This window comes from Prenolepis imparis, unplaced genomic scaffold (assembly GCF_030444845.1).
Source record: "Prenolepis imparis isolate NDT839.2.m4 unplaced genomic scaffold, iyPreImpa1.0 SCAF_7, whole genome shotgun sequence".
NCBI lineage: Eukaryota > Metazoa > Arthropoda > Insecta > Hymenoptera > Formicidae > Prenolepis > Prenolepis imparis.
In genome coordinates, this window is record NW_028141165.1 from 13,709,890 (window position 1) to 13,736,764 (window position 26,875).

Here is a 26,875-nt window from a genome sequence, read left to right on the forward strand (position 1 = left end):
GCTCAGTTTTCGCGAGAAATCGGAGGCGAGAATGACGAAGGGGGACCGGGGGGAATTTATTTATACACGCGAGAGATGTGATTGCCGAACGCAATTAAAACACGGATGCGCGAGCGGATTATAGTCGTTTTGCATCTCGTACGAGTCGAGGAAATATTGATTCTGAATTTGCATCGAAGAAGGATAATTTTATATTGTTTCCCTGCCCTCTTTACCGACTTTCATTCCCGTTGAAGCTTTACAACAATCATCTGTGTGATATGATTATCCTGTCCTTTATTTCTCAACTATTTATATATCTGATAGTTTATTATATCAACTTTGTGTATGCGTTAATTTTCACTATGATATGATAAAATGTCGAGTTCAATTTCGAAAATTAGTTCCGTCAAGTTTAATGTGGAATGTAGCTGTACTTGAATACGTTTAATATAGCGATAGTCAAGGATAAAAGCACTGACAACGATTTACGATCTTAATAATAAGCATATTCGAATAAAAAAAAAATATAATATTTTCTTCCATGATATTTAAAGTTCTTTATTAAACGATATTTTTCACCATGAATCCTAAAAATATCGTGAGTTTATCGTGGTTTTTTTGAATAAATATATCGCGTACGTACATACAATCATTATTGGATATCCGATAAAATTCCATTTTATATTTCCTTCGAACAAAGAGATCTTCGTTTAGTTTATCGTCATGTTCTCATTGTTTAACGATTTTGCATGCAATTGCCATCGGAAATTTTACACGAAAATAAAGATACCAAAATTCTTTCTCTATTTCGAATTTCATAGAATTTTGAAAATTAATACGTATTATATGGGACAGAATGGGTGCTACCAAAATAATTACGTAATAATAAATAATTCATATAATAATAATAATAATAATAATATCCGAAAATATTATTTTTTTGCCATTTGATTAATTTTTTCAACAATTTATTCTTCCAAACGCGATCGAACCATTAAGATAATTTTTCAAAAACTCTTTATTTATATCTGAAGAATGTTATTTAAAGAAAATACGGAGGAGCTCTTTAAATAAAACAATCGAGGAGAGGGAGAACAGATTGTCATGAAATATCACGGCCTTTGGTATACACCTCCGTCGTTTTTTCGCTGACGTCTGACCAGGATGGGGGGGATCGCCAACACATATTTTAAAAGAGAATCTTGCGCTTCAAGCAAGTTCAACGAATGAATGCGAGAAGACAATCGAGACGGAATGTTCGTACGTTTTCCTTTTGCATTGCCATTATGTATTACACTTCATTGTTAAATATGTACTTTGAAAACGCAGTAGAAAAAGACACACTTCGCTCGACGTTTTTATCTCGACTGCTAAGGCAGCATTTTAATTAAGATGTCTGATTAATAATAACGTATCTATATTTTCGACTGCGCCAAGTCTTATAGATTTTGTATATAAAATAGATATATATGTATTACACACATTTTTTTCACTTTGTATGCATTATATAGATAATTACGTACGGTTCTCCAACATAGAGAAACGCAAGAAAGAATATAAATAATTAAAACTAGAGAAAGCAGAATATAAAAAATTAAAATTTTTGCTGTATATTTGTTTTGTGTTAAATTTCATTATTCTATATTTTCTTATATCTGCCATGATATAATTTTACGTAGAAATTAATTTCCTTTACAACATACTCTGTTTCGAAATCATGGCGTTTATATATATATATATATATATATATATATATATTTTTTTTAATTAAAAAATAGAAGAGATATCCTTTTGCGCGAATTTTGACTAGCGAATTTTTAGTAGTGAAGAATCACGGTTAATTTAGCTACGAAACGCTTAAATCCAGCCGACCGTGTAATTACTGTTATCTCCGAGACGTTGCGTAATCTGTGGCCGTTCATTATCACCGATTCTGTTTTGTGCTCCTAAATCACTTTTATCGCTATTCTCATCGGGTGGAAGAAATCGATTTAATAATGTGCAGTTGTCGCCAGTCGTTATTAAAAAAAAAAGGCGAACATGTAAGTGACACGATCTTTCTTCTCGCTAATATATTTTCATGATATATTTCTCTCTTCTACATATTTCGCTCTTCTATTATTTCCATTACAAGTAATTTTTCGACATTATAGTAAAAAATGTTGGCTTGTGAAAAAAGCAGCAAATTTATACATTTTCCGCGAAAAGTGCCCAGATAAAATTACGTTGTGTTAACCGGCGTGTCCAGTAACGCGACATGGCGAAACTTATATCGTGCCGGCTGGATGAGGAAGCAAGTTGACAACTTTAACTTAAATTCCACTAATGACATCATTAAAATAATAAACGACGTCGTTTAGAAAGTAGAATGCGCCGGCTGAAGCACAACTGGCCTCCTCCTGACGCGACGCAGAAAATATCGAATCGGAAAGTTCTCATTCGCGTTATATTCTATTGCAAGTCGCCATGCTTCGATTATTGGTGTTCAATACCCGAACGATATGTGTCCAATGCGAAAAGATAACGAATTAAGGTAGATACTTTCGATCTGCAATTGTACGAAAACTGGCAAATCAAAAGAGTATGCGAATTCATATGTATGCGTGTGTGTGTTCCTTCATATAAATATTTAATCGTTTCACTAATTCTTCGTTTTATTTAAAGTCTAATTTAAAAATTAGTTTAATTTTTTAAAAATTTAATTTTTTAGCAGAAATAGAGTCGAGATACATCTCAGTTATAAAGGATTAAAAATATGAAAGATTAAGGAAAATCTTAACGAAATTTACTACACTTAAATTAATTAATTTTAATATAAAAAACTCTTAAATATAACATTATGCCTAAAAAAGCTATTCAAAATAAATTTAAAAATTAGTTTAAGAAAGATCTTTCTTCATCAATTGTGTTAATTTTTCTTTATGTCACTAGTTGAAAGTTAAAAATAGTTCAGTAAAATAGCGAATTTTCAGTCACAATACGCGTGTTTTTTCGAAGAAAACAGTTCATTTGTTTGTGATACTGTTATTTTTCTCGATACAATTTGTTTTCTTTGGCAGCCGGACTCTGTTTACTACCTTTCATGAAGGTAGCAAAAAAATTTGGCAACGTACATACACGAAATAAAGTACGCGATGAAAAAATAGATCTCGCCTTAATCGATGAATATTGCTTTCGGGTCCTTTTATGTGCGCAAACATCTCGCTTGACAGTACGCCAAGGAAAGGATCCGGCATTGTAAAAGTAACTTCCGATACGATATTACCATAAGTGCTGCGAGGTCAGAGCGGACGGCTGTATAAGTTTCCGGAACTCGGTTTTACGTTCCTTCCGCGTATCACGCGTGTCGGCACAGGATATTTTGCATGCTTCTGCGAAAATCGCCCCCGCGAGTCCACCTGCGACTCTTACAGCCCCGAGAGAAGGAGAGAGAAAGAGAGATTGTGTGTGTGTGTGTGTATATATTACGTGCAATCGAGTCTTCCTCACGTGCACGCGAACCGGATGTTTCGTAAGGTCGACGCGACGAGCCGCTCGTGCATAACGGGTGTCACAGAAGCGACATGATTCGTTGTTACGAGAGGCTAATTTGAATTGTAATTGTATCTCGCCCCTGGCTTCCGCGGAAACGATTATTTCGCGTCGAAATCGCGCTATTCTACTTCGAAATGCTGCCCCTTTTCGGGAGAATATATCTTTGACTAAGTAGAAACAGAGTAAGACACATTTTATGTGGGATTTACTCGATTAAAATTAATTAAATGGAAAAAATGTCCTTGATATATATAAATCACATATTATAATATTTTATTTAATAGAACTTGCTCGTGTCTTTCTTAAAAATTCAAGAAATTTGCAACGTCGATTCAACTGTCCATAGAGAATCATTTCATCGATCCATTATACATCTTTAATTTGTTATTAGTTCTCGAATATATGTGTATCGTCATTTTCGAACGTTAATAATTCACGAATATTCCGAATATTGGTCATAAAAATATTCACTTCGCGGATAAAGCGGAAACGTTCGCCAATCCAGGATTAGAATTCGAATATCGACGAGGTTGAACGCGAAGGTTGCCGGTGCAAAATTCCGAATTCTCGGACGTTTCGTTTGGAAATACCTCTGTAGTACAAACGATATTTTGATATAGGTGCGACCTACTGGATCGAATAAATCATTCAGCGTGACCCGAATTTGTGGCTGACGTAAATCGAATGCTCGACAAGAGAAAAAGAAAGACAGAAATGGACCAAAAGAGAGAGAAAGAGAGGGGGGAGGGAGAGGGGAAGAGAGAGAGAGAGAGAGAGAGAAGGAGAGAGCACATCCGCGATTGTACGCGAGCGTAAATGTACGCGAGCTTACGCGAAGTTTAATTACGCGTATGTAATTTAATTTCACATGAACCCAGCCAGCGCATTCATTCGCGGATAAAACTTTCGCGCAGAGCAGCAAATGATTCCTCGAACTTTAATTCTCGCAATTTTATTTTTTATGCACAGTGTTCGCCCGCAATAAGAGATTAAAAAAATAAGGAAAAAATTGCGTTAAAATAAGAAAGCAACGAAAGATTAAACAAATAAGGAAAAAATTGCGTTATAATATGACTACATATACTATTATTTTATATATTTTATGTATGTTATAATATATATATATATATATATATATATACACTAGCGGATCCTGACGTCAATAATGGGGGGGGGGGGGTGCAAAATTATTTTATTTAATATTTTTGGTTTCATGATTAGCTTTTATTCCAGGATCAACGACGTCGATAAGCTCTTTAATGTTTGTTTTTCTTTATTTATATTTTTTAAACAAATTCAGCAAAACTGTTTCTTTTAATTTGCAAGGAGGGGGGTTTAACCCCCCCCCCCCCCCCCAGGATCCGCCAGTGTATATATATATATTTATATTATATAGATATAAAGAATTTCTCGCTTAATTATTTTCATGCAACGAAATTATCTCATCATTTCGTCCTATGTCTGACTTAATCTATACTTAACTCCTTGAATGCGTAATGAGTACAATTTCCAGTGTATCTTATACATACATATTGTATATATTATATAGATATAAAGAATTTCTCGCCTAATTATTTTCGTGCAACGAAATTATCTCATCATTTCGTTCTATGTCTGACTTAATCTATACTTAACTCCTTGAATGCGTAATGAGTACAATTTCCAGTGTATCTTATACATACATATTGTATATATTATATAGATATAAAGAATTTTGCCTAATTATTTTCGTGCAACGAAAATATCTCATCATTTCGTCGTATGGCTGACTTAATCTAGACTTAACTCCTTGAATGCGTAATGAGTATAATTTCCAATGTATCTTATACTTTTATATATATATATATATATGTATATTATATAAATATAAAGAATTTCGCCTAATTATTTTCAGGCAACGAAATTATCTTATCATTTCGTCGTATGTCTGACTTAATCTATACTTAATTCCTTGAATGCGTAATGAGTATAATTTACAATGTATCTTATACTTTTATATAAATATATATATATATATATAATATATATAAAATATATATATAATATATATATAAAAGTATAAGATACACTGTAAATTATACTCATTACGCATTAAAGGAGTTAAGTCTAGATTAAGTCAGACATAGGACGGAATAATGAGATAATTTCGTTTCACGAAAATAATTAGGCGAAATTCTTTATATCTATATAATATATATACAATATGTATGTATAAGATACATTGTAAATTATACTCATTACGCATTCAAGGAGTTAAGTTTAGATTAAGTCAGACATAGGACGAAATGATGAGATAATTTCATTGCACGAAAATAATCAGATGAAATTCTTTGTATCTATATAATATATATTATATAGATATAAAGAATTTCATCTGATTATTTTCGTGCAATGAAATTATCTCATCATTTCGTCCTATGTCTGACTTAATCTATACTTAACTCCTTGAATGCGTAATGAGTATAATTTACAGTATATCTTATACTTATATATATACACTAGCGGATCCTGACGTCGATAGCTCTTTAATGTTTGTTTTTCTTTATTTATATTTTTTAAACAATATCAGCAAACTGTTTCTTTTAATTTGCAAGGGGGGGGGGTAACCCCCCTCCCAGGATCCGCCAGTGTATATATATATATATATATATAATTAATTGTTGTAATGTTTTTCTGAATATACGAAAGTACAGAGGTAATGTTCTTATTACACAAATTAAACAAATTTTATGATTATAATATGTCAATTATATGAATTTTAAATCACCCCTGAAAAGTTTTCTTGAAATAATATAATAAACAGCATATCAGTTATATATATAACGTGTCATCTCTTTACATTGATATAATTTAATAATTCAATATTAACTGGCGCAAATTATTTGCTTCCTTCAAGATTCTCATCATTAAAATTCGGACACCACCACATTTCATTGTTAAATAATCTGTTTGAAGGAGAAAGCAGGATGACATATTTAAATCCGGATCTCGATTAAATTATGCACGACGTTCTCTTATTTGGATTCAATCTTGGTTGCATTTCATTCGAATAAATTAGCTTTGAAAAAGCAAAATAAACGAAACTTCAACGATCGTCTTGCGTTCATTTTCTCAAAGAAAGTTGGTTGAATTTTATACAAATAAATGATCGTAGTATAATCCGATAACAAGAGATCTCTCTTGGGATTCTAGACGGATAAATATACATCCCGAAGATGTAATTTCTTTACTTCCTCTTCATCTCAGGAATATTTGTTGCGTCTCGAATTCCCCGGATTGCGGCAGAAACGTCGGTGAAACGCGAAAAGCGAACAATGCCTGTATTACATCCGAGGAATACGAATATTAATGCAAGGATTCCCTCCCCCCCCCTCACTCTCTCTCTCTCTTTCCGGCCGATTCGTACAAGTTACATCCAATTTAAAGCCCTTGAATATTTGATCGCATGACTCGCTCTTTTGATTATTATTAGCGGTACGCACTTACGCTCGCGCTCATTACTTCTTCATTGTTATTTTAACTCGCGGCAAAGCTGCAATAAACACTTATCTATTCATTTATCCTTTGTGTTCGTTTATCCATATAGAACTATCTATCTCGCGGCTACTTCGGCGAGCGCGTAAATATTGAAACAACCTTCCGAGAACACAAAGTGTAGAGCTCTATAAAATCCGCGACTTCACACAATTTTCCTGGAAGAACCGGGTAAAAGCTCGCGCGACTGTTTCGCAGAAGCTAGTTACTTCGTAAAACAACAAAAATTACATCACGAGCGAAATATTAATTCTTAAATCCAAACAATTCGCTGATACTTGCAAAAAAGGATTGAAAATAATCATGAAATACGTATTTTTAAGTGACTTATCATATCTTCAAAATATTACAGGGTGTATACTCAAATTTTGTAAAAATATTCCCTGAGAATTCCCTGATCTTCCCGATATTTTCGTTTAAAATCTCAGGTAAAATAACAAAATTTATAGATGCAGCTTTTTAAAAATTCCTTTATTGTATACGCTTTTTAATGTTTTTTATTCATACGATTAAAAAGTTATCAAGAATGCAGTTTTTCTAGCATTTAATATTGATTTATTAATTGTAAAATTAATTTGGACAATAACAAAATGCGATATATCATTATATCTAAACGCTAAAAATATATGCAAGAATAAAATATAAAATAGAAATAGAAAACAAAAAATAATTTATTATAAACGTGTTAAGGAATATTAATTTATTTAAATTAATTATCTATTAAATTATTATGTATTTATTTAATTATATATTTATTAAATAAATAAGAAGTACTAATTTTTTAAATATTTTCTATTAAAAAATTGAACAATTTTTTATGAAACTTACATAAGTTCTTGAAATAAATACTGAAATAAATCGTCAATAAAAAAAATCACATAAAATTTTAATAAAAACTTAAATATTGCAACAATGTGTTAAACATATGTTTCTTAAGTGCTAAATAAGAGTAAAATTATCAAAAAGGCAATTTTTTTAAAAATTCCCTGAATTCCAATCAAATTCCATGAGAATTCCCTGATTTTTCAAGATAAAACAAAATTCCCTGAGAATACCAGGTTTTCAAGGTTTTTCCCGGGAGTATACACCCTGTATTATATTTATTAAAATTACATCTCTGAATCGTATCACTGAAATATACTAATTTCGTCAAATCAATTAAAATTGTGATGAGAAAAAGAGAAAGAAAGCATATCTCGGAAAGTTTGTTGCTGGCGATATGATCGCGCCAGATTACCGTCTAGATGGAACAATCGGCTTGGACGATTTCAAGAGGGGATGAAGAAAAGGACGGACAGAGAGAATGGTCGCGTAATATGCCAGGAGGTCCCAGCCGGTCTTTAATTTTAATGGATCGACCGATGAACGGCGCCACTCGTTATAACACGTTAATGAATAGCCGTTCTATCTTAGCGCACACTAATGTAAAATCAATATTTAATTATCCTTCGTCATTCTTCATATTTCGGTCAATCCCAAGTTCGACGTTTTTACGCTAAAATAGTTCCCAAAATTAAATTGTAACTGTCGATATTAGGTAAACGATATTTGCCGTCAATATCGAATATATTGTATCAGCATTATATTTGTCACAGTTATTCGCGAGATCTACGAGTAAATATATTTGTTTACTTTTTCGGTAATTAAAATCGATGCGATGTAAAAAAATATGATTCGTGATATCGCTCAACGTTGTAAATATAACTGTTATTCAATTTTTTTTATTAATTACAGCTCTTTATTAATGCGCGGCTATATGCGCCATGACGTTAACACGATTCCGACCAAGATATGAAATGGCGTGACGATTATAGCCGTCAGAGCCGCTCAACGTGTTAATATGATATTAACCATCGCAATCGCCCCCACACTGGCATTCTACGATTACACATGCAATCATCAGAATTATTTACAACGCGTGCAACGGAATTTACTCTACGAATATCTAACTGTATACATGTGTATATGGAAACTTCGTCTTCGAATGAGTTATCTTTGCGTAGTTATATACTCGCACGACAAGTGTACTTTAAGTTCCGTACAAAGTGACAGTATAATTAGGCAGTATTATCAAATAAGCAACTATTAATTCTGCTCTTTTGATATCATTTCTAATCATTATACATATATATACTTTTGTAATCATTTGTTTTAAAATTTTTACGGAATCTATCTATTTGATTTATCGAAACATCAAATTCCTTAATTTATTTACTTTTTTCGCAATTTGGAAAAAGAAAATCACATCCCGAACTGATATACTTCTTTAAGGGCGCCAATTTCACCAACGTCGGTTAACTTTAATCTTCGGTTAAACTATATCTTTGTCTCTTTTCAGATACGTTCTTAAAAAGAGACAAAGATATAATTTAACTGGAGGTTAAAGTTAATCGACGTTGGTGAAATTGGCCCTAAGTGAGTCATTGAATACGCTGTTCAACAAAAAATGACTTTTTCGAACCTTTTCGGAACGAGACTAGTTGTTTCTTATAGTTTTTTGGACGCTGAACACGAATCTGGTTTTCAAATTGCTCCATCACGTCACAATTTTGAGAAATTTGCAATTAAAGTTGCAAGAAAGGGCTATTTTCACGAACTTTGTCATATTATAGCTACAATATGTGACGTGCTGGAGAAGTTTTCTTGCAATCAAAATAAAGTATATTGTTAGGACCTTCGACTCTCAAAAGGAATTTTCTGTGTCGGTTATGATTAATAAGATATCCATGGTTAAATATGAGATGTATTGCGGAAGTTAGCTGTGACTCGTCATTAACGATTTATCAAGTAGCTTTTAAGTAGGTTTATTTAAATTTGAGATTTTTTTAGATCGCTGAATACGTATCCAATGTCAAAATTGTCAAACTTAAAATGATGGATTCAATATGACGGATGACAAAACTTAAAAAATGTTTACATTGCAATCTAAACATTTTTTTAACATATTAAGTTCTCCATTTTGAATTTGACAATTTTGACATTGGATTCGTATTCAACGACCTAAAAAATCTTAAGTTTAAATAAACATACTTAAAAGCTACTTGGCAAATCGTTAATGACAAGTTAACAGCTAACTTCCGCAATACACCTTATATTTAACCATGGATATCTTATTAACCATAAGCACTAATGGATCCTGACGTCGATAATGGGGAGGGGGGGGCGGGGTTTTGCAAAATTATTTTATTTAATATTTTTGGTTTCATGATTAGCTTTTATTCCAGGATCAACGACGTCGATAGCTCTTTAATGTTTGTTTTTCTTTATATTTTTTAAACAAATTCAGCAAAGCTGTTTCTTTTAATTTGCAAGGGGGGGGGGAGGTTAATCCCACCCAGGATCCGCCAGTGTATATATATATATATATATATATATATATATTATATAGATATAAAGAATTTCTCGCCTAATTATTTTCGTACAACGAAATTATCTCATCATTTCGTTCTATGTCTGACTTAATCTAAACTTAACTCCTTGAATGTGTAATGAGTATAATTTACAGTGTATCTTATACATACATATTGTATATATTATATAGATATAAAGAATTTCGCCTAATTATTTTCGTGCAACGAAATTATCTCATTATTTCGTCCTATGTCTGACTTAATCTAAACTTAACTCCTTGAATGCGTAATGAGTATAATTTCCAGTGTATCTTATACTTATATATATATGTATATATATATATATATATAATATACAGTATATAAAATATATATATATATAAAAGTATAAGATACACTGTAAATTATACTCATCACGCATTCAAGGAGTTAAGTATAGATTAAGTCAGACATAGGATGAAATGATGAGATAATTTCATGCACGAACATAATTTGGCGAAATTCTTTATATATATATATATATAATATATACAATATGTATGTATAAGATACACTGTAAATTATACTCATTACGCATTCAAGGAGTTAAGTTTAGATTAAGTCAGACATAGGACGAAATAATGAGATAATTTCGTTGCACGAAAATAATTAGGCAAAATTCTTTGTATCTATATAATATATATTATATAGATATAATATATATTATAGGTATATATATTATATAGATATAAAGAATTTCACCTAATTATTTTCGTGCAACGAAATTATCTCATCAATACTTAATTCCTTGAATGCGTAATGAGTATAATTTACAGTGTATCTTATACTTATATATATACACTAGCGGATCCTGACGTCGATAGCTCTTTAATGATTGTTTTTCTTTATTTATATTTTTTAAACAAATTCAGCAAAACTGTTTCTTTTAATTTGCAAGAGGGGGGTTTAACCCCCCCCCCCCCCCAGGATCCGCCAGTGACCATAACTGATACCAAAAATTCCTTTTGAGGATCGTAAGTCCTAACAATATACTTTATTTTGATTGCAAGAAAACTTTTCCAGCACGTCACATATTGTAGCTATAACATAACAAAGTTGGTAAAAATAGCTCCTTTTTACAACTTTAATTGCAAATTTCTCAAAATTGTGACGTGATGGAGTAATTTGGAAACCAGACTCGTGTTCAGCGTCGAAAAAACTATAAGAAACGACTAGTCTCGTTCCAGTGTTTTTTTTAAACAATGATATCTGCCCCATTTCTTTCGCTCTCCCTCTCCCTTCTTGTCTTTGTGCACCTCTCACCGCCTGTATGCATCGCGCCACGTGCCATTATATTATCCGAGATGCATTCTAGGATGTGCATCCCGGCCGAACCGGCGCTACGCGTCGCAGCTGCGCGACGCTCGGATTAAAGTTTCCTCCCGCAACAATGCGGCGTAGTCGCGCGAGTATGATCATGCTCGCTCGCATTCTTGCTCGACATTACACACGTGCCTGAACGCAGGTGTAATACAGGTAACTCCGTCGACGTTTGCGCGACGAACCCGTGCCCGGAAGCCGTGCATGTATCAAACTCTCGCGTAATAATATACTGGAATTGCGCCAGTCAGCCAAGATTCGCAAAATTCACCGACATATCAAATCGCCGGACTAAGACTACATTAAAATAGGATGTCGTCGCGGAATTCTCTCTTTCTCATATAAAAAGAAGGAAGAAGAAACAATAATTTTAGAAATCTGAAGAAACAGATAAGTCTCTCGCGCTCTTTTATCTAAGAATTCTTTGTTCGATCCAAAGAGCCGATTGATTCGTCATTAATTATTCATCAAGAAAGACGAAGAAGACCCGTTCGATGCGGACCGGAGTGTATGTACCTATCATCGACGCGACTCCCTTCATCGACTGCTCAGCAAAAGTGCACTTCGGGGCATTCGGTTGCACGTGCATCTCACACATGCGTTCGCGACATGTCCTTAAGCGGCTCTCTCGGGTCACCCTTTCTTCACGCGTCACGCGTTACTGGAGCCGAGGGAGGTTTCATAATTGAGGACTAATTGTCGCCCTGCCTGTCGGGGGTTCGAACGACGAAAGGAGTGCCGAGAATAAAAGTGAAGCGGTCCAGAAACGGGGAGGAGAGGGAGAGAGAGAAAAAGATACTCGATAAATCGAACGCAGATGATGAAAGGCGTTCACCATTATATGTAACCACGATACGTACATATATACAGAGGATACGCCGTTAATGCAGTAAACGTCCGTAAACGTAGTTTCTTTGAGAGTAACTGAAGTAAAAGAAATGCATCGTCGGATCTGTCCTCTCAATTTATTTATTTTTTGCTATTATTATTATCATCGAACGTTCCTTTTTATCTTACGAAGAAACCTCGCGACATATTTCATATTATAATAGACACGTGATGTATCCTTATATTTTTGTAATTCTCAATTGGATTTACTTTTTTAATTTCGTCTTGATTGTTGAGATAAACGATAAGTTTTTTGAAAATTATGTTATCTCTCAATATGCTGAAATTATGTTGTTAAAATTAAAGTCGAGAATTTTGAGACATACTGTATATTAATTATACATTGTCCGTCGCGATTTTCAGATCAAAATAAAAAATAATAACCGGCGCGATATCGCTGATGGAAATTCTCTTCCTCCGCGACCGAAATCTCTTTTCTCGTCGGGGAAAATAGTACTCGTGGATTAAAACGGGACTGTCGTCCTGACAGACGGAAGAACGAGACAGCGTTACATCGACCAAAAGGGAGAGGGTCCCTTTGATTTTCAGACAGGCCGCAATTATTTTCCTTCCACATTCCGGAACTGAAACAGCTGGATCGTTACGACGATGTCTATCTCCCTCTTTCATTTTCTTTCCCATTTCTCGCGTCTGTGGTTTTTTCGCGAGACGTATGAAAAGATCTGCGGGGGATTTAAATCATCGAGGAAATACCTGCCGGCGATAAGACGGGAGAAAAGAGGGAGAAATGCATCATCATTCGAGAACCGAATCGCGTGAAAAACGTGTTGTTGACTCATTTTGTCTTCGATTTACGGTCATTAAAAGCATCAGACTCGAATTGCACTGAAGAGGATAAGGGTCGCTATTCTTTCCACGATTTCTAGGTCGATTATCGCCGGAAATTTGTAGGTCGAGTTCTCTTAAATCTTTTTCCTATTCCGCAAACTCATTTATAATTGGAAGGATCGTGAATTTAATTCATTGGTCTATCTCAATGATCTATTAATAAAGATATTCGTAAATTATTACGCTTAGAAATAAAAGAAATCTAAATTTACAAAAATAAAGAGGTACAGATCGAGATAATTTCAAGAGTATAAATTAATTCGAACGAGCAGATATATCAATAATAAAATTACAGTGATTTTCGCGCTCTTAGGAATGAGATTTTATGTAAATGTCGGCGCGCGCGATGTATAATGTATAATGTTATTTGGATAAAATCGCGAGTTATTATTCAATATAAACGTTATACACTGTCAAGACTCCATCGGGAATATTGACAATAGCAATCGGGTCAATTGATACGAGAAGAATGAACCTCGCGTGTGCCCCTGAATTCTCCAATAGAATCGCTTGTAAATTATCGAACACGTGGCGTTTCGGAGGAATTTTGCGCGCAAGCAGTTTAATTTATTATTCGATAATTGCCGTTATATATGAGTTTAATAGTTTTTTTTTTATATTTCTTTCTCGTTTCCATAGCGCGCCTATGTGCCATTCGATCTCGACATATTTAAACAAATTACTCTTTCCTAGTTATTTCATTAATGTTGCTGCCGCTGTCATCGTATAACTACGATGATATATCATAACGAGACACATCATTTATTCATCTCGGATAACGTATAATATTATAATCAGGACGAATATATGTATTAATTATGGATTATAATTATGCCCCTTCATGCAGACTAATTACGAACTAATTATGACAATTGATAATAATTAATTGACTTGATATAAAACTCGCTCAATTTATCTTATGTAATCGAAACAATTTCGATTACTGTTTAAAAAACAAAAAAGTTAAATTATTATAAACTTTAGTTTGTTGTTGCAAAGAATTGTAAACGTTTGCGCACATTGTATACGTCATGTACGGGTGCGATTATGTATGCACGAATGCAGAAATAATCATTACTGAAGCGGGAAATTGTTAATTTCATTGTATTGCATGCAGTTGGTAGCCTTATTATCACGATTAATTTATTCATTATATTTATTTATGACCGCATAATAAAAATTTTTATAAACTTTTATCGATTTTCCCATATATTTTATTCAGTTTATATTAAATTGCGCGGTCACTTTGCGCTAATTATGATCCCTGACGAAGCCTCTACCAACGAGTAATAATGTAACAATAACAATTACGACGTACAGATTGGACGGAAGTTCCGGACATGTTTGACACAGACAGTCGCACGAATGTGCAACTATGTGCTCAACTGGCTATCGACTTTGTGAACCGTCAATCGATCTTCCGATAACAGTCTATAACCTTTAGTCGAGGCATTTCGAGAGTTCACTTTACATTAGTTATAAAGTGAGTATGTTATGTAAGGGATGTAAGATAAATGCACGGAGAAAATGCAAAATCAACGAGAATCAAATAGTTTTAAAATTGAAAGGTTCTAAATTTACCCAGTTTAAGTTATGGAAATTTGAACAAGTCGAGAGTCAAGATTTCGAATACGTATTTGAGGATCCGAATGCTTCTTAACATTCAACGCTTTTAGATTTCGAGAAATTTTTATAATAAAAATTTCCTAAAAATTTCAAGTCTCTGACATTTCAAGATTGGGATATCGTAGAAAAATCGGATGATAAATTTTTTAATATTCAGATTACTCACCGAACGTTGACTTTTATGGGATTTTGAAGTGTAAACTCGTTCCATGCGATGTATAATCCACGACAGAGAATTCTGAAAAAAAAAAAAATATATACATTCATATTAATAATACATATTGATGCGTATCATGTATAATATGCATTATTAAAACATATCATATTTTTAGTATAGAGAGCAATGTATTATTAATGTATGTATTCTGTTTTCAAAATTTATATGTATTAATAATACGTATATTCATACAATATGTAAAAAATTCATGACACACGAAAGCGAAATATTTTTTCGCAAATTTCGATTTATAGTGTCGCAACACAGATAAAATGCTCGTAACGTTTTGCATTATTTACATAAGGGGGGGGAGGGAGATCAAGAATAATTTTTTTAAGCGAAACAGATGCGAGAAAATGGGTGATGCAAACGATGAGAGGGTGAGACCTCATAGAGGTCGATCGCCATAAAATCGTTATTGTGTCATCATGATTTTACAAGAATACTCGCGTCTGACCCACATTTTCCTATCTGTCAGCGCCAGGTTTCTCCATTTATTATTGTGAGATTCTGGCAATTGTGAAATGATATCGTTTGGAAAAGATCGGATCATTTATTAGAATAGTGAACGCATCAAAACCGTTTTCATATTTTTTCTTATATATCTTCGTGTTTGTATGATAATAATTCAATAAAGTCTATTTAAAACATTTTAATTAAACATATTTGTAATTACTTTAATAATTAATTTAACAGTTTATTTGAGATTTAAAAATTACAGAAATTAATATTTATTGTTCAAAAAAGTCATTGAGCTGACACTGCAAACAGAAATGAGCGAAATAATAAAGTTTACTACAATAATTTTCTTTATCGTGCAAAAGAAATTCATATTAAGTTTATAATCAAAAATTTCAATATAAAATAAATCGAAAAATATTATTTTCCTTATTTGGATCAGTTCAAAAAATTCAAACAATTTATAATACGTATTAAGTACAAACGATAAGTTTTGTAGAATTCTAGGCTAAAGCTTTTATTTAAGGTTTTTTAAAAGAAAATACATCTGCAACTATACGCGATTCTTCTATTAGGTATTTGCTGGTTATATCATAGTATAAAGAAAAGAAATTGATCAACAAGAAACGTCGATACTAAATGCATAATTTATGAGAAGCAAAAGAGAACCCGTCTTGAATTTCTGGTGCTTCGATTCCACAATCTTGATCGACATTTCGCTTCTTTACGTTATATTATTTTAAGAATATTTGTTTTTATGATATAAATGAATTAATTTGCAAAATATATTGAATAAATACTTTAGAATAAGATCTAAATTTTATGCATTATACAACAATTATTATAAAACATTGTGTCTAAAATAATTAATATTTAAAATACTAATTATTATGCACAAATTTTCATTTGTCATTAAATAAATATTTAATAAAATAAATTGCATAATTATTGAAAAGCATTCCTTATCTATAAACTTTTAGAAATATAATATTATATATAAAAAAATCTAATTTTTTTAAATAATTGATAAAATATTTCACATACCACATTTTATATAAAAATATAATGATTCATATACATATAAACACACACATATCTTATTATATATATATATATATATATTTTAAATATTTATAAAAAAAATAATAAAAAGGTATATAAATTATTTATATAAAAGATGAAAAATATATAAATTATTTATATAATTTACGCGCGAATATTTATATATGGAATGTACAATACACGATAATTTAAAGTAAATCACTATTTCGTAAACAAAAAAACAATTTTACAAGTAATAAATAATAAATCCCTTTCTAAAAAAGGGATGTTAAGTCAATTTTCACAAGTATTGTTGCCTCCTCTCCGCGATGCTGATTGGCTGCCTCGATTCGCGTTGTGCGTTATATTTGTAGCATCGAGAGGGTTAGCAGTTTGACAGTTTGTTCAAAATAAAATAAAATAATATAATATAATATGTTTTAAATAATATTTTATAAAACTTTAAACTCGATTAATATTTTTGACAGTTATCAGCTGATTTCTGTCAAAAAATATTAATCATGGATAAGATATTATAATAATATATTTACAACATATTACTATTTTTAATTTTTACCATATTATTATTTTAAAATTTAATAAGCAAATTAACGCTTTATTAATATTTTTTGACAGAAATCAGCTGATAACTATCAAAAATATTAATTAAGTTTAAAATATATTATAACATATTATTTAAAACATATTATTTTATTTAATTTTATTTTGAACAAACTGTTAAACTACTAACCCTAGCGATAACAGCCTCTTGATGCTACGAATATAACGCACAATGCGAATCGAAACAGTTAATCAGCATCAGAGAAAAGATGCAACAATACTTGCAAGAATCGACTTAACGTGCCTTTTTCAGACAGGGATGTTATTTTAAATTCGATTAATATTTTTGACAATTATCAGAGCTGATTTTTGTCAACAAATATTAATCGCAGATAAGATATTATAACATATTATTTAAAACATATGTTACTATTTTAATATTTTCAACATATTATATATACCCCCATTACCGCTATAGAAATATTATAAAATAAACAATTTCTCACTCACCGATACGTGCAATAGCGGAGTTGTAGTACAGCACACATTGATCTGAAAACAAAAAATATTCAAATTATGTATATACATATGTGTGTGTGTTGAATATCTCATAAACAATGCGGTTTAGAAAAAATGTTTTATTTTGCATACCTCACAGTTGCCCTGCTGTCGCCCGATGCCTCCCCGGGCCTCCTCCTCGTCTCTTGGTCGACCGTCATTGCTTCTTCGAAGCATTCACGACACTACTCGCGAAAATACGAATAATTACGATCGCCCGACACTTTACACGGCACTCCCGACACGCGAAACTTTACACGGCACTCCCGACACGACGCGTGAATCGCACTGTGTATCGCAATGCTACCTGTAACAAGTAAAATACATACATATATTAGAATAATCTTATTATTTCGCATTATAACATACACAATGTAAATATGTAAGCTAGAATTAACGATAGATATATCCACGGATCGCAACACATTCGCGCGCGCGAAAACAGATTAAGTTGGGTTATGTTGGCAAGAGATTTTGCATCGAATTTTTCGCGAAATATGCGTTTCGAACAATTACGCCTACATATTAACGTTGAAATTATGACATGCGATTGATAAATATTACAGTACAAAGGTTAGAAATCGTTTCTAACGATTATGCTTACTAATTAATCACAGCGGGACGCAGCTCCAACTGCCTGATACTCGCGGCGTTTCGGTAATGGCCGAAGCTACAAACATCGGCAACTTCATGCTAATAGCGCGCGCGCGATACTATATACATGACTTAATATTAATAATTAATTAAAACGCGAAGGAGATTCGTTCGAAAAAATAAAGCTTTGGAAAGAAAAAATATTAATCGAAAATAAGGTATTATATAACATATTATTTACAACATATTACTATTTTATAACTTTTACCATATTATTATTTTAAAATTTAATTAGCAAATTATAACTTACACAATATAAATATAAATATGTAAGCTAGAATATTTAATTAGCAAATTTTCGCTTTATTAATATTTTTTGATAGAAATCAGCTGATTAAAGCATTAATTTGCTAATTAATTTTTAAAATAATAATATGTTATAAAAATTAAAATAATGTTTTAAATAATATATTATGATACTTTATAAACCCGAGATTAATATTTTTGACAGTTATCAGCTGATTTCTGTCAAAAAATATTAATCGAGAATAAGATATTATAACATATTATTTACAACATATTACAACTATTTTAATTTTTTATTTTTATTTATATATACAATTTCATATTATTATTTTAAAATTTAATTAGCAAATTAACGTTTGTGAATCAGCTAATTTCTGAGAAAAAATATTATCGAGTTCAAACAAACTTTATATTATTTTTTAAAAATATCATTTTTTTAAACATAAAACCGAAAAGTGGTGCGTGCTTATGTTGTTCTAGTAATTTATAAATTGCTTAGTTATTTTGTCGTCGCCCCTTGCATTTCTTCTTTTGTTAATCTTTCGTTGCTTTTTTATGACACATTCACTCGTAAAAATACAGTTAATTATGATGTGCAAGAAAACGATCACTTTGCATTCCTATTTATAGTGTATTTTATTACATTGTGACGAAAGGAAATAATGGGAAAAACTACAATCTGTTTGATCTGTTGAAAAATTATGCGTCCAAATTCAATTTAATACGCGCAACATTACACGAGTTAAATTAATAGCTAATTAAGATACAAAGAAACGCGATAAACTTATAGAAAACACGCAATTAAAATTCAATATTACAAATATAATATAAATTACAAATTCAAAAAAACAAAAAGAAACGCAGTTTAGTAAAAAATATAATATATTTATAACGTATAAATTTCACGAAATACTCATAATATCAATATATCATGCCTTTTCGTTACTCTCTTAAATTGAATTAGTAAAAATTTCATTGATTAACACAATGACACAATACCTATCGAAGATTAGATATATTTTACTGATTATATAGCAATACAATTTTATTGAAAAATGAGTAATATTTGATGAAAGATATATTTGCAAGATGTAGCGTTTAAAACTTTTTCTATTTATTTTGGATCGTTTTATTTTGGAAGAAACTCCTACATACACACATATTTGAAATAAAATATATATACAAGTAGGATTCACAAATTCAGTATTTTATATATATTATATTTATATTATTATATTCACTATTTTATATATTATTTAATTCAGTATTTTATATATATATTATATTTTATATATATTATATTTTATATATATTTTTCTCTTTTTGAGATATGATAAAGCTACAAAAATCAATGACTGCTTTTCAATAATAACACTGATTCCATTTAAGAGAGTTTGAATGAAATATCTGTCGCCGCAATAATCTTACGTATTTATCGGGTGAACTAATTAATCGCTCGGGCCGATAATATCTAATTTTAATAGCGAATTACCGCGTTCCTCAAAAAGTAATGCGACGATATAGCAGCAGGTCGCGTCGCTGGCTAGTTGCTCGAGTCTCGTTACGCAAATAACAAGGTCGCGATATGTTAACAAAAGCACGCTATCAAATTCCAGTGCCGAATCGTCGTAAATTATGTAATTATTTCGCTTTCGAAATATTTAATTTGATTTACAAACTAAATATATACGAAACGTACTGTTTCATTTGAATCTCAAATTGAACAAACGGCTGATCGCGGGGACTTTCATTACAATTCTCTCAATCATACGATTCTAATTTAGCGCGTTCTCTATCCTAAAATAATTGTCAAATTATATACAAATCGATGAGAATTTCATAGTGCAAGGTGAAATATATTCGATTTCAAGTAGTGTCTCAAGGAAATGAAAATCGCTCCACGGATTATCTCTCGAATTGCAACAAGTAGTACGAGATGCGATTATTCCCTGCCGTTATATGTAGATTATTCACGAGACTAACTAACTCGCGAGTGTCGGTTCGTAAGGCAAACGATGGAACGTGAGAAATAACAATGTCGTACGTATACATTTGGTGGTACATCAAATAGTGATATAGCTCGCGCGCGCGTCCTACTATGAGAGGCATCGAGAAGGGGAAAACCATACGTATGGGCAGACGGGCAACGCGCAGACGAAAGGTTTATCATTAATCTGTCAACGTTCCTTAAGAGAGGTGTATTTATTAACAAGTTCTATCTTGGCAAATATTCCACAGTGATTCCACACAGTCTTTTCGTAAAACTAATTTTCCTTTATAGAATTACTTGTCAAAGCACATATCGTATATTTCACGCGATTTAATACACAGAGAGAATTTTCTCTTAGAATTTATCCTGAAAATCATAGTAATCGTGGGGCAATATGGTATGGAAAGAATTTTATAAGAATGTCTTTGATTAATATTTATTACAATAAAAATAATATCTGTCACAATAAAATATAAAATGTGTTTGATTAGTTTTACAATATAGTTTAGTAAAATTAATCAAACATATTTTATATTTTATTGTGACAGATATTATTTTTATTGTAATAAATATTAATCAAAGACATTCTTATAAAATTCTTTCCATACCATATTGCCCCACGATTACTATGATTTTCAGGATAAATTCTAAGAGAAAATTCTCTCAGTGTACGTTTCAAGTATAAATTGATAGAGAAAGAAATTATATTATCATTTATATTTACAGGATAATCACAATAAAAATAATATCTATCACAATAAAATATAAAACATGTTTGATTAATTTTACTAAACTGCGTAATAAAATTAATCAAACATATTTTATATTTTATTGTGATAGATATTATTATCATTGTGATAAATATTAATCAAAGACATTCTTATAAAATTCTTTCCATACCATATTGCCCCACGGTTACCATGATTTTCAGGATAAATTCTAAGAGAAAATTCTCTCAGTGTAAGTTTCAAGTATAAATTAATAGAGAAAGAAATTATATTATCATTTATATTTACAGGATAATCGCAATAAAAATAATATCTATCACAATAAAATATAAAACATGTTTGATTAATTTTACTAAACTGCGTAATAAAATTAATCAAACATATTTTATATTTTATTGTGATAGATATTATTATCATTGTGATAAATATTAATCAAAGACATTCTTATAAAATTCTTTCCATATCATATTGCCCCACGGTTACCATGATTTTCAGGATAAATTCTAAGAGAAAATTCTCTCAGTGTACGTTTCAAGTATAAATTGATAGAGAAAGAAATTATATTATCATTTATATTTACAGGATAATCGCAATAAAAATAATATCTATCACAATAAAATATAAAACATGTTTGATTAATTTTACTAAACTGCGTAATAAAATTAATCAAACATATTTTATATTTTATTGTGATAGATATTATTATCATTGTGATAAATATTAATCAAAGACATTCTTATAAAATTCTTTCCATACCATATTGCCCCACGGTTACCATGATTTTCAGGATAAATTCTAAGAGAAAATTCTCTCAGTGTACGTTTCAAGTATAAATTGGTAGAGAAAGAAATTATATTATCATTTATATTTACAGGATAATCACAATAAAAATAATATCTATCACAATAAAATATAAAACATGTTTGATTAATTTTACTAAACTGCGTAATAAAATTAATCAAACATATTTTATATTTTATTGTGATATATATTATTTTCATTGTGATAAATATTAATCAAAGACATTCTTATAAAATTCTTTCCATACCATATTGCCCCACGATTACTATGATTTTCAGGATAAATTCTAAGAGAAAATTCTCTCAGTGTACGTTTCAAGTATAAATTGGTAGAGAAAGAAATTATATTATCATTTATATTTACAGGCAATAACAATTATCTTATATGTATATAATATTTATCTAAATATTTAATAATTGTTTACTTGAAAGAGTAATAATAAACTTTTCATTTGCATGTCAGTCCTTAATCTTTTCGATTCCATTTCGATGTCTTTCATGATGGGGTATATTCCACTATATCGCACACCACACCGACATACAACAAGTATCACATAAACAAGGACGCGTTGTTATTTTTTATATTAATTTATCGTTTCCCTTACAAATCGATAATCGCGAGAGTTAATCGCGTGGATAATCTATATAATGGTACGGAATAATCGCGTTTCGTACTACTTGTTGCAATAGTATTTCGAGAGATAATATGCGGAGCGATTTACGCCGCTATCTTCCCACCCTCGTCCGAGTCTCGTCGCGCAAGACAATGATAACAAGCCCACGGAATGTAAACAACATCGTTATGTAGATCACAATTACAACACCGAATTTTGTGGCGTGTGAAACTATCTTAGCTCGCGCGATTAATTATATTTTAGTAATTAACGATAACGTAAGCGAGACAAAGAGTGTATTGCGATAATGATTATTTAATTCAAGCAACAAAATATATCTATTAATAATACGTGTATTTCGCGATTTTTATGTGAATTTTGATTACGTATTTTCCATCGATTTATTGCATCTTAATTAGCTATTAACTCAAATCGCATAATATTGCGCAATATTAGACTAAATTTAGCCGCATCAAGAATTCCGCGAATCGATCTTAGTTTTCGTACTGTCTTCTCTCATCCCTCCGATATAATAAAATGCACGATTAAATGCAAAGTATTCCGCAGCTATTCATAATTAACGTGTTTCATAAACCTGTAAATGTATTGTGCCATAAAGGAGCAAAAAATTAATGAAAAAGAAAGAAGGCCAAGAAGGCGACAGAGATACAATCACGAGGTAAACAATTATAAATTATTTAATTATATAATATTTATTGTTACCTGTCAAATTAATTGCTAAAAGAAACTTGACAGTTTATGAATTGTATAATTCTATCGAAAAAGCGTGAGATATGCACTACGAAGAAGGTATATTTTAGCATTGCATATAGCATGGACATACCTGAGTATGACAAGTCGCATTTGTTTAAACATTTTCACTATATTTTTCTAAAAAAGTGAGCATAGGTTTTTCTTATCTTCATTTGTACGAATCACATACTATCCATACTGTGCTCTGCTCTAGATCGTCATATAAAATATGACAAATATGTTATTCAGGAAAAGACGAGAAAATATTTTGAATAAAAAAAATATATATTATATATTTGTTCTATGTGTAAATTTTAATATTTTCATTTTTTTTTATTTAAATTGCCTGCCTTTTCACAATGGAAACATTGCTTTGATCGGTGCGCGCTTCTTTGGCATCTAGCCCATCAAATAAATCCCTTTGCCGCTCGAAGTAGAATAAATCGATCAGTATCAAAAGCCGACGTGCCGTATACATATTTTTGTCGACAGTTTAATTTACGAATAGGAATGATCTATATTGTTCTCAAAAAAATGTCGTAAAATCATTGATGATATAAAAATACATTTCCCGAATTAAATATATTGTATCTTTTTCTACTCATCGCGCGTATCGATATCTTTTGCAAATCAAAGAATTACAAAAGAGTTTACGTTAATGAAATACAAATAAATGCATCCTTTAAAAAATATATATTGTCTATAAAAATATAAAAATATAAGTATAGGATTAACACTTGAGCCGTGATTTTCTCTTCGTTTAAAATGTTTCTAGTCGCTAGACGTTTCTTCCCTCGACACAAAACTACAGGAGGAATCACCGTTTCGCGATGTGCGCTGGCTGTTCTATAAATATAAGAAAAGATGCACTACTCGAATTTGAATATTTCCCTTTTATTGGATCCCTTTATAACGGAAAGCTTTCGCCGGCGCCTTTTGAATTTCAATTCTTCGCCGTGTCTCCGCCTCGAAGTAAAATAAACCGATCTGTGTGTAACGAGCGTCTAGTCGGACGGATAGATGGATACTCGCATATTTGCCTTTCAATATGATTATACGTGTACTTGGCGCTCGAGTGGCCCGGGCATAGCCAATATAAGCCGCGCGTTTTCTCTTTTCACTTCCACGGGATAAAGTCCCCGAAGAGTGTTATTCGATTCCTACGGCGATGTCTTCCGAGTGACCGACTCGATTTTGCCGTTCTTCTCCGAGAGTCAGATACCTTTTTCTCGAGCTGCGCGAAAGCTCATTCAAAGCTTCGCTCTCCTCTTTCTCTCTCTGTGTTTATTTCTCTCTTTCTCTCTCTCTCACCCTTTTATCGGAATGTCAGTTTTGTGTGTGTCGCGAGATTGGGGAAAGGCAAACGCTGCGACCGCGCGATCGATCCCCTTATACATACTTTATAAACTGTACACGGTAAAATTCAGACAAGCGACATCGTTAGACAGATTTAGGACTCATATTGTGGCTAACTAGGAAACTATGAGTTAACCTGCTCTACACTGAGAGAGTTTTCTCTTAAAATTTACCCTGAAAATCATGGTAATCGTGGGACAATATGGTATGGAAAGATTTTTTATGAGAATTTCTCTGATTAATATTTATCACGATAAAAATAATAATATCTATCACAATAAAATATAAAACATGTTTAATTAATTTTACTAAACTGCATAGTATTGTAATAGATTTTATTGTAATAGATAGTCCCACGATTACCATGATCTTCAGGGTAAATTCTAAAAGAAAATTCTTTCTGTGTAGGTGTAGGAAATTCATTACGATCTTTTGTACATATTTTACAGAGATAGATTAGAAATTAATAAAATCAAGCAGAGAGAAACGACTATGATGTAAGATTTAATGTACATTTTACTACTTTGTACCGTTTTATTGGATTTAACAAAATTAGTTTCGCAACCGACATTGAAAATTTTCAAACTTGTTAAATTTATTCTATATAAAATATTTTATATATTAGCTGGACTTGCAAGTTTCTCAAATTTGAAGCTCAAAATTGTTTGCAGAATCATTTTTGAAAAGATTAAATGCATGCGCGCACGCGTGTGCGTATGTTGTACAATCGTCTAATAAATTTATATATAAAATATAATTATTAAATAAAGAAGAAAGAAATAAAAAGAAGATGAAAAAGAGAGAGAGTGACTCTTTAATAGGAAACAATGTCTTCGGAGGATATTTACGGCTAACGATATCCGCGAGGATGCGGCAATCGAAGTAAACAGCGGAATCGATGAGTTGTGGCTTTCCGCTCTTCGAGAATCTCAAGACAAAGTTTCTCGTTTGCGGCGGGCAAATAATCGTATGTCGCGTGTCGCGAAGAAAATGAAACTTTGTTATATTGTGAACGAAAAGAGAGAGAGAGAGAGAGAGAGAGAGAGAGAGAGAGAGAGAGAGAGAGAGAGAGAGAGAGAGAGAGAGAGAGAGAGAGAGAGAGAGAGAGAGAGAGAGAGAGAGGATGAGCAAGCGGAAGAGTGCTTGAGCCCGATTTCTTTTCCTCTTCAATTACGGCTCTCTCGTCGCTTTTGGCGAAAGTTGTCAAGACGGTTGCCAAGACGGTTAGCAATTCGCAAACTCGACCGAGCGCGTTATTAAATTATGAAACATCGTATCGCGCTAGAGAGTCGTCGTATCGCGCGCGGGCGGGCGCCCAGGTTCGGAAGGTTACCGGCAATTTACTTTGCTAATTGCAAAAGTTGGAACGGCCAGGTGCCGTTCCGCTCCTGCTCCTCCTCGAGTCGTCGACGATCGCGAAATGTCGTACGCCCCTCGAAATCCGCATAACCGCGCCGTAAGCGACTTTATGTTCAACGTATAACTCGCCTACATCGTTCATTAATGGCATCCCTAATGGCGTTGCGCAATTAGCATTGTCTATCACTGAGAAAATTTTCTCTTAGAATTTACCCTAAAAATCGTGGTAATTGTGGGACAATATGGTATGGAAAGAATTTTATGAGAATTTCTCTGATTAATATTTATCACAATAAAAATAATATCTATCACAATATTAAATATAAAACATGTTTAATTAATTTTACTAAACTGCATAGTAAAATTAATCAAACATATTTTATATTTTATTGTAATAGATAGTCCCACGATTACCAT

The 26,875-nt window shown here is 31.7% G+C and overlaps 2 protein-coding genes across 11 annotated transcripts in view; one reads left to right on the forward strand and one right to left on the reverse strand.

Annotated features, from left to right (window-relative positions):
• The window catches only part of LOC145938394 (ATP-binding cassette sub-family F member 2), a 45,543-nt gene extending 27,596 nt beyond the window's left edge, over positions 1-17,947 (reverse strand). The window contains exons 1-2 of the mRNA XM_083041962.1: positions 17,911-17,947; positions 15,289-15,360 (exon numbers count right to left, since the gene is read on the reverse strand). The gene's annotated coding sequence lies outside the window, so the exon portion shown is untranslated. The remainder of the gene's footprint in view (positions 1-15,288; positions 15,361-17,910) is intronic.
• Rhogap100f (Rho GTPase activating protein at 100F) overlaps positions 1-26,875 on the forward strand; it is an 88,160-nt gene that overhangs the window by 15,839 nt on the left and 45,446 nt on the right. The gene's annotated exons all lie outside the window — the stretch shown is intronic.